This window comes from Ovis aries, chromosome 12, assembly GCF_016772045.2.
Source record: "Ovis aries strain OAR_USU_Benz2616 breed Rambouillet chromosome 12, ARS-UI_Ramb_v3.0, whole genome shotgun sequence".
NCBI lineage: Eukaryota > Metazoa > Chordata > Mammalia > Artiodactyla > Bovidae > Ovis > Ovis aries.
Genome location: NC_056065.1, coordinates 4,975,788 through 4,984,693, shown reverse-complemented (window position 1 = coordinate 4,984,693; position 8,906 = coordinate 4,975,788). Strand labels below are relative to the sequence as shown.

The following is an 8,906-nucleotide window of genomic DNA, read 5'->3' as shown; positions in this document are numbered from 1 at the left end:
TGCTATTTGACCTGGGCACTGAAGAATGAGTAGGAAGTGAAAGTGTAGTATAAATATATCTCATACGAGGTGCTAGTATGTAAAAGAGAAAAGAATGTTAACCAGAGAAACATTAGGAAGTGAGTGATATAGATCCTTAATTTCTCATTACAAGGGAATCAAAGTAAAAACAAAGACACTGGACTCTTGACAGGTGATTCTTTAATTCTCCCATATGATCAAATCCAGGGAAACAGAAGCTTAAGATGAGACAGAATATCAACGATCAATAGTTCCACACTATCAGTGGCATCAAAAAATATCAAAGATCCTTCAAATATAAGTATTTTTTCAGTGAATAATAGCACTGAAGGAACAGTACAGTTGCTAATGAGAAAAATGTACCCAATTCTCTATTTTTAAAGGGAAGGGAAGGGAAAGAGATGTACTGATTTTTAACAGGTGCTCAACTTCAAGTCTGTACACCCAGTCCTTCAATCTCCAGAGACAGTTTATATTCCTCCAGGACCATTTTTACATCCTCAGGACTTGGGAGACACTGCGTGAGTTTCCTGCCTATGAGCACTCGCTCACAGCCCATGCGAACTTCCTGAAAGAGATAAAGGATGGTTTGAGAGGTTTCTTTCCAAACTGAAAGTATAAGTTTCCTTCAGGATGCCTACCAATGACAGTAAAGTTGGAATATCAAGACCCTCCATAGCACTGATGCAAAAAATTAAAAGATACTTTGTACATCTTAGCAAAGTATTCATCTTAAGATCTGACCAGCACTGCTCTCGAAACAGCAGTGAAATTATCTAAACAGAGAAGAAACAGCACTGTCAAAGATACCCAGGGAACTTCTTCAGGATCAACTGAAGGGATGGATCTGATGTCTATGCAAAATCATAACATTTGTTGTAGAAATACCTGTATCTATGGAACCCTCCTATCTAGGGGCTTGGTCCACCTTGCTATAACATAAGGGAATTAGAATTTGCCTTAAGAGCTCACCATGTACTTTGAGAGTAAAAGTGCTGATGCTGAAATTGATTTAAACAACTCAGAAATGAGTCCTGATACAACTCAAACTTCATCAGTGTCAGCTGGGACAGTGCTCTGGAGCAGGTTACCATTTATAGAATGTGATAGAACACCTGAGGTGTGCCACTTACCCACTCACACTTGGGCACTTCTAGGTACCACGTTCCATTCTCTGAGCAGATGATATTTGGAGAGCTGACCATACAAAAGCCAGAGTCACATGGACAGTAACGTTTTCAGGCTCAACATACTGATCCTTGTCCACAAAAAAAGTTCTATCTTCTACCTCTGGATTCAGACACAAATCTGTAATGAGTGAGTGAGTGAGTGAAGTGGCTCAGTCATGTCCGACTCTTTGCGACATCGTGGACTACCAGGCTCCTCCATCCATGGGATTCTCCAGGCAAGAATACTGGAGTGGGTTACCATTTCCTTCTCCAGGGGATCTTCCCGACCCAAGGATCGAACCCGGGTCTCCTGCATTGGAGGCAGACGCTTTAACCTCTGAGCCACCAGGGAAGCCCATGGGAACCATAGTGCCAGAATATACACGATGGTCCTACTGTCTTAGCAAGGGCCATCAGTAAAGTGGAGTTACCTTTACACTGAGGCCCTGGAGGTGACCAATGTGAATTTCTGCAGGTGATTTTTTCTTCTTCAACCAGAATATATCCTTCATCACCCTTATAGTGCACCACAGTAGTAAAGGATAAAAATGAACTCCCATCTTCATAGATTTATGTGCAATCCTAAGAAACACGCTGCAGTCTTGAATGGGGAAAGAGAAGGGTAGATGAGAATGAGGTAGTTTAACTAGCTATTCAGAGGGAGGGACTCTTCATATTTTAGAGAACAAGGTCATTAAATTATATTACTGAGGTATGTTTCATGTCCTTAAGAAAATCACTATGTGCATGCTAAGTCGATTCAGTTGTGTCTGACTCTTTGTGACACTGTGGAAAGTAGCCCACCAGGCTCCTCTGTCCATGGAATTTCCCAGGCAAGAACACTGGAGTGGATTGCCATGCTCTCCTCCAGGGGATCTTCTCAATCCTGGTATTAAACTATGTCTCCGGCGGCTCCTGCACTGCAGGTGGATTCTTTACTGTTGAGCTGCTGGGGAAGCCCAAGAAAATCACTAGGAATGATTCAAACCAACATTAGAGCAAAAGAAACGCAACCTTCAATTCAGTTCAGTCACTCAGTCGTGTCCAATTCTTTGAAATCCCATGGACTGCAGCACACAAGGTTTCCTTGTCCATCACCATCTCTCGGAGTTTACTCAAACTCATGTCCATTGAGTCAGTGATGCCATCCAACCATCTCATCCTCTGTGGTCCCCTTCTCTTCCCACGTTCAGTCTTTCCCAGCAACAGGGTCTTTTGCAGTGAGTCAGTTCTTCACATCAAGTGGCCAAAGTATTCGAGTTTCAGCTTCAGTATCAATCCTTAGACTGATTTCCTTTAGGATGGACTGGTTGGATCTTCTTGCTGGCCAAGAGACTCTCAAGAGTCATATCCAGCGCCACAGTTCAAAAGCATCGATTCTTCAGAGCTCAGCTTTCTTCACAGTCCAACTCTCACATCCATACATGACTACTGGAAAAACCATAGCTTTGACTAGACTAAACTTTATTGGCAAAATAATGTCTCTGCTTTTTAACATGCTGCCTAGGTTGGTCATAAGTTTTCTACCGAGGAGCAAGTGTCTTAATTTCATGGCTTCAGTCACCATCTTCAGTAATTTTGGAGCCCCACAAAATAAAGTCTCTCACTGTTTCCATTGTTTCCTGACCTATTTGTCATGAAGTGATGGGATCAGATGCCATGATCTTCGTTTTCTGAATGTTGAGTTTTAAGCCAAGTTTTTCACTCTCTTCTTTCACTTTCATCAAGAGGCTCTTTAGTTCCTCTTCACTTTCTGCCATAAGGGTGGTGTCAACTGCATATCTGAGGTTATTGATATTTCTCCTGGCAATCTTGATTCCAGCTTGTGTTTCTTCCAGTCCAGCGTTTCTCATGATGTACTCTGCATATAAGTTAAATAAGCAGGGTGACAATATACAGCCTTGACGTACTCCTTTTCCTATTCCGAACCAGTCTGTTGTTCCATGTCCAGTTCTAACTGTTGCTTCCTGGCCTGTATATAGATTACTCAAGAGGCAGGTCAGGTGATCCGGTATTCCCATCTCTCTCAGAATTTTCCACAGTTTATTGTGATCCACACCATCAAAGGCTTTGGCATAGTCAATAAAGCAGAAATAGATGTTTTTCTGGAACTCTTTCGCTTTTTCCATGATCCAGTGGATGTTGGCAATTTGATCTCTGGTTCCTCTGCCTTTTCTAAAACCACCTTGAACAACAGGAAGTTCACGGTTCACGTGTTGCTGAAGCCTTGCTTGGAGAATTTTGAGCATTACGCTACTAGCATGTGAGATGAGTGCAATTGTGTGGTAGTCTGAGCATTCTTTGGCATTGCCTTTCTTTGGGATTGGAATGAAAACTGACCTTTTCCAGTCCTGTGGCCACTGCTGAGTTTTCCAAATTTGCTGGCATATTGAGTGCAGCACTTTCACAGCATCATCTTTCAGGATTTGAAACAGCTCAACTGGAATTCCATCACTTCCACTAGCTTTGTTCATAGTGATGCTTTTTAAGGCCCACTTGACTTCACATTCCAGGATGTCTAGCTCTAGATGAGTGATCACACCATCATGATTATCTGGGTCATGAAGATCTTTTTTGTACAGTTCTTCTGTGTATTCTTGCCACCTCTTCTTAACATCTTCTGCTTCTCTTTGGTCCACACCATTTCTGTCTTTTATCGAGCCCATCTCTGCATGAAATGTTCCCTTGGTATCTCTAATTTTCTTGAACAGATCTCTAGTCTTTCCCATTCTGTTCTTTTCCTCGATTTCTTTGCATTGATCGCTGAAGAAGGCTTTCTTATCTCTTCTTTCTATTCTCTGGAACTCTGCATTCAGATGCTTATATCTTTCCTTTTCTCCTTTGTTCTTCGCCTCTCTTCTTTTTTGTAAGGCCTCCCCCGACAGCCATTTTGCTTTTTTGCATTTCTTTTCCATGGGGATGGTCTTGATCCCTGTCTCCTGTACAATGTCACGAACCTCATTCCATAGTTCATCAGGCACTCTGTCTATCAGATCTAGGCCCTTAAAACTATTTCTCACTTCCACTGTATAATCATAAGGGATTTGATTTAGGTCATACTTGAATGGTCTAGCGGTTTTCCCTACTTTCTTCAATTAAGTCTGAATTTGGTAATAAGGAGTCCATGATCTGAGCGACAGTCAGCTCCTGGTCTTGTTTCTCCTAGTAGGAGTCATTCCCTCAGGACAAGAATTCTAAAGAGATTTTTTTTTTCCTTCAAGCTTTCTTTATTGTTTGGGAGTTAAACTGGTTGGGGCCAGTTAACTTTCTATTGACATAATGTACTTAATGGCACAATTGAAGGCTCATAATTTTCATAAATACCCTCTTATTTCTTATTAATGGGTTTGAAAGGTTGGTCAGCCAGTATAATAAGGGTCAGTTCAGTTCAGTCACTCAGTCATGTCCGACTATTTCCGACCCCATGAATTGCAGCACGCTAGGCCTCCCTTTCCAACACCAACTCCCGGAGTTTACCCAAACTCATGTCTATTGAGCCGGTGATGCCATCCAGCCATCTCATCCTGTCGTCCCCTTCTCCTCCTGTCCCCAATCCCTCCCAGCATCAAAGTCTTTTCCAGTGAGCCAACTCTTCGCATGAGGTGGCCAAAGAATTGGAGTTTCAACTTGAGCATCATTCCTTCCAAAGAATACCCAGGACTGATTTCCTTTAGAATGGTCTTCTTGGATCTCCTTGCAGTGCAAGGGACTCTCAAGAGTCTTCTCCAACACCACAGTTCAAAAGCATTAATTCTTTGGCATTCAGCTTTATTCACAGTTCAAATTTCATATCCATACATGACCACTGGAAAAACCATAGCCTTGACTAGATGGACCTTTGTTGGCAAACTAATATCTCTGCTTTTGAATATGCTATCTAGGTTGGTCATAACTTTCCTAACAAAGAGTAAGCGTCTTTTAATTTCATGGCTGTAATCACCATTTGCAGTGATTTTGGAGCCCCAAAAAATAAAGTCTGACACTGTTTTCACTGTTTCCCCATCTATTTCCCATGAATTGATGGGATCAGATACCATGATCTTCATTTCCCGAATGTTGAGTTTTAAGCCAACTTTTTCAGTCTCCTCTTTCACTTTCATCAAGAGGCTTTTTAGTTCCTCTTCACTTTCTGCCATAAGGGTGGTGTCAACTGCATATCTGAGGTTATTGATATTTCTCCTGGCAATCTTGATTCCAGCTTGTGCTTCTTCCAGCCCAGCATTTCTCATGATGTACTCTGCATATAAGTTAAATAAGCAGGGTGACAATATACAGCCTTGACATACTCCTTTTCCTATTCCAAACCAGTCTGTTGTTCCATGTACAGTTCTAACTGTTGCTTGCTGACTTGCATATAGGTTTCTCAAGAGGCAGGTCAGGTGGTCTGGTGTTCCCATCTCTTTCAGAATTTTCCATTGTTTTTTGTGATCCACACAGTCAAAGTCTTTGACATAGTTAATAAAGCAGAAATAGATGTTTTTCTGGAACTCTCTTCCTTTTTCCATGATCCAGAGGATGTTGGCAATTTGATCTGTGGTTCCTCTGCCTTTCCTAAAACCAGCTTGAACAACAGGAAGTTCACGGTTCACGTATTGCTGAAGCCTGGCTTGGAGAATTTTGAGCATTACTTTATGGCAGTTGGCATGTAAATCAAAGCAACATAAATTGTTTGACCAGAGTAACCAAATCCTCATTGAGACCTTTTAAAAAGGTGGAGTTAAGCATGAATTATTTTGCTGGTTAGAGAATGATTCAGGTGTCAAGCCTGAATATTGCAAAAAGTGTTTTGTTTTGTTTTTCCCCAAATCTCCCATAATAGCCTGGATCAATTCATTCAATCCTTGCTTGCATTGTTAAATCATTGTCCACTTTACAGTGTTTGAAGAATGCTGGGAGAGGTTTGAGCAATTTTCGAGCTATTTCCATCAGTACAAACCTCTGGACTACGTGATTCAAAGTCCATTAAGGGGCATTTCCACCCTGTTTTCTATATTCATTCCCTTCCTTTGCTTTCAGAAACTAACAGCTGTATTATTTTATATCGATCTGAAAACCCAGAATGTAGGTCTGGATGGTTAATTCAAATTCCTTCAGTTCAGTTCAATTCAGTTCCGTTCAGTTCAGTCGCTCAGTCGTGTCCGACTCTTTGCGACACCATGAATCGCAGCACGCCAGGCCTCCCTGTCCATCACCATCCCCTGGAGTTCACTCAGACTCACGTCCATGAGTCCGTGATGCCATGCAGCCATCTCATCCTCTGTCTTTCCCTTCTCCTCCTGCCCCCAACCCCTCCCAGCATCAGAGTCTTTTCCAATGAGTCAACTCTTCGCATGAGGTGGCCAAAGTACTGGAGTTTCAGCTTTAGCATCATTCCTTCCAAAGAAATCCCAGGGTTGATCTCCTTCAGAATTAGTAAATCCCAAAGGATCCTGACTTGGATTGGGAAATTCCTTGGCTAAGGCCTTAAACGCTGTTCATGTCCAAGGTGTATAGATTAGAACCGAGGATGATACATTTCTCCTGCAACGGTTTCCCCTCAAGGAAGCTATAATCAGTTCTGCCTTTTTGTATTTAATCCTCCTTTGCTGGGCAAAAGGGAGCAGCAGGAAGTGGAAGAGTTGGAAGAGAAAAGGGCATCTGGGCCAGGCAGTTGAGATAGAAGAGGATTCACAGAAGGAGCAGAGGGAGAGGCAGTGTCAGTGCTGGCCACCTTCTTAGTTCTGACACAGTTTCAAGCAACTTCTAGTTGGATTCCTGCAAAGAAGTTCCATTATTGTTTCCTCTTTTAGAAGCGTCTAGATGCCAAAGTAAACATTCCATTCAGTCTGCTTGATTTTATAACCAGCTTTTTCTAACGGTGCATGTCAAAATAACAATTTTGGAATATTAACAGTCCTCCAGTTTGGCCATTTTAGATAGAGATCTCCTTTAGTATAATTTCCCCAATTTGGTATATAGTTTCAAGTACAAGTCTTGTAGCACTAGATGGAGTGTTAGAGGCTGCTTTTCATGTTCCTTGTTTCTGTTTGACAGGCTCTATTTCCCATTGTTAGTTGAATTTGTCATAGATGAAATTCACTAGTGAGATTGTATGGTGGGCCAGTGTGCTGTTTGTGAACTTAACTCCTCTCTGAGTCAGACCAGAGCTGTTCAGCCCTCTTACATGTCTCAGTACCTCCCTTCAGCAGTTCAAGACCACCACAGGTCCTCAGGTCACCAAATGGCCAATTCCTTTTTTTTTTTTTTACTTAATTTCTATTTATTTATTTATTTTAATTGGAGGCTAATTACTTTACATCAACATTAATCAGCATTAGGTATACATATGTCCCCTCCCTCTTGAACCACCACCACCACCCTCCCCCCGCCACCTCCTGTCCAATCCTACTCTTCCAGATTGTCCCAGAGCTTTGGGCTTCCTGCATCACACATCAAACTCCCACGGGCTATCTATTTTACACATGGTAATGTATATGTTTCAATGCTATTCCCCCAAATCATCCCACCCTCTCCTCCCAACACTGTGTTCAAAATGTCTGTGTCGCCTTTGCTGCCCTACAAGTAGGATCATCAGTACTATCTTTCTATATTCCATATATATGTGTTAATTTATGACATTTGTCTTTTTCTTTCCGACTTGCTTCACTCTGTATAATAGGCTCTAGGTTTATCCACCTCATTTGAACCGACTCTAATGTGTTCCCTTTTTATAGCTGAGTAATATTCCATTGCCTGGAGGAGGCATGGCAACCCACTCCGGTATTCTTGCCTGGAGAATCCTATGGGCAGGTTATGGTCCATAATGTCACAAAGAGTTGGACATGACTGAAGTGACTTAGCAGCAGCAGCGATATTCCTTTGTGTATATGTGCAACAACTTCCTTATCTGAATGGCCAGTTCTTATCTGTGACCCCTGGACAAGCAAGTGTTTTAATGAATGAGTGGGTTTCCCTGTAGGAGCACTGCATGATATGATGACTTGGCTTCCACCACTCCCGTCAATTTCTCAGTCACCTGAGAAAACCATAACTGGCTAGGAAGAGTCTTGTCCCTTTTCTTCAGAGCAAAGCTATCATTAATATCTTCACCTTTATCCCATAAAACTCTATTAGGCAGCTGGATTGAGGGACATCATCAGATCAGGAAAGGCATCTTACCTAACTACTCAGCACACACCACTCAGTCTTCTATGACTGAGCAACCTTGGTATCTTTCATGTGAGCCCTGGGTATTCCTCAGTACCTTTCAACCAGGCCTCCCTGGTATCTTTCAGCCAGCCCCCCACCCAAGTATCTTTCAATTGGGTGGTAATTCCTCTGTATCTTTCAACTGAGCCCCATTCAATGTCTAGACCATAAATGGGTATGCCCTAGTATATTTCAACTGCCACCCCCCAGTATCTTTCAACTGGGAGGGGGCAGACAACCTGCTCCACTGCCAAATAAAACTCAGGATCATCAACAAATATGGTAGATCTGAGAACCAGGAGAGACTTACCAAATTCGTCTGGACTCTCTGAGGAGATGGATGGGTACCAGGGGCTGCTGCTGGTACCAAAGCTCCAGTTACTCATAGACTTCAGGTCACTTCATCAGTCATTATAACTGTTGACTTTATGCACAATATGAGAGTAGTGAGTTAAGCTTTCTTTGGGGCCATATGAGGACGGCAGCCTGACAGACAGAACCTCCAATAACTCTGAGAAACTGTTCCAT

The 8,906-nt window shown here is 42.3% G+C and overlaps 1 pseudogene; it reads right to left on the bottom strand.

Annotated features, from left to right (window-relative positions):
- Positions 1-451: 451 nt before the first annotated feature.
- The window catches only part of LOC114117318 (C4b-binding protein alpha chain-like), a 31,537-nt pseudogene continuing 23,082 nt past the window's right edge, over positions 452-8,906 (bottom strand).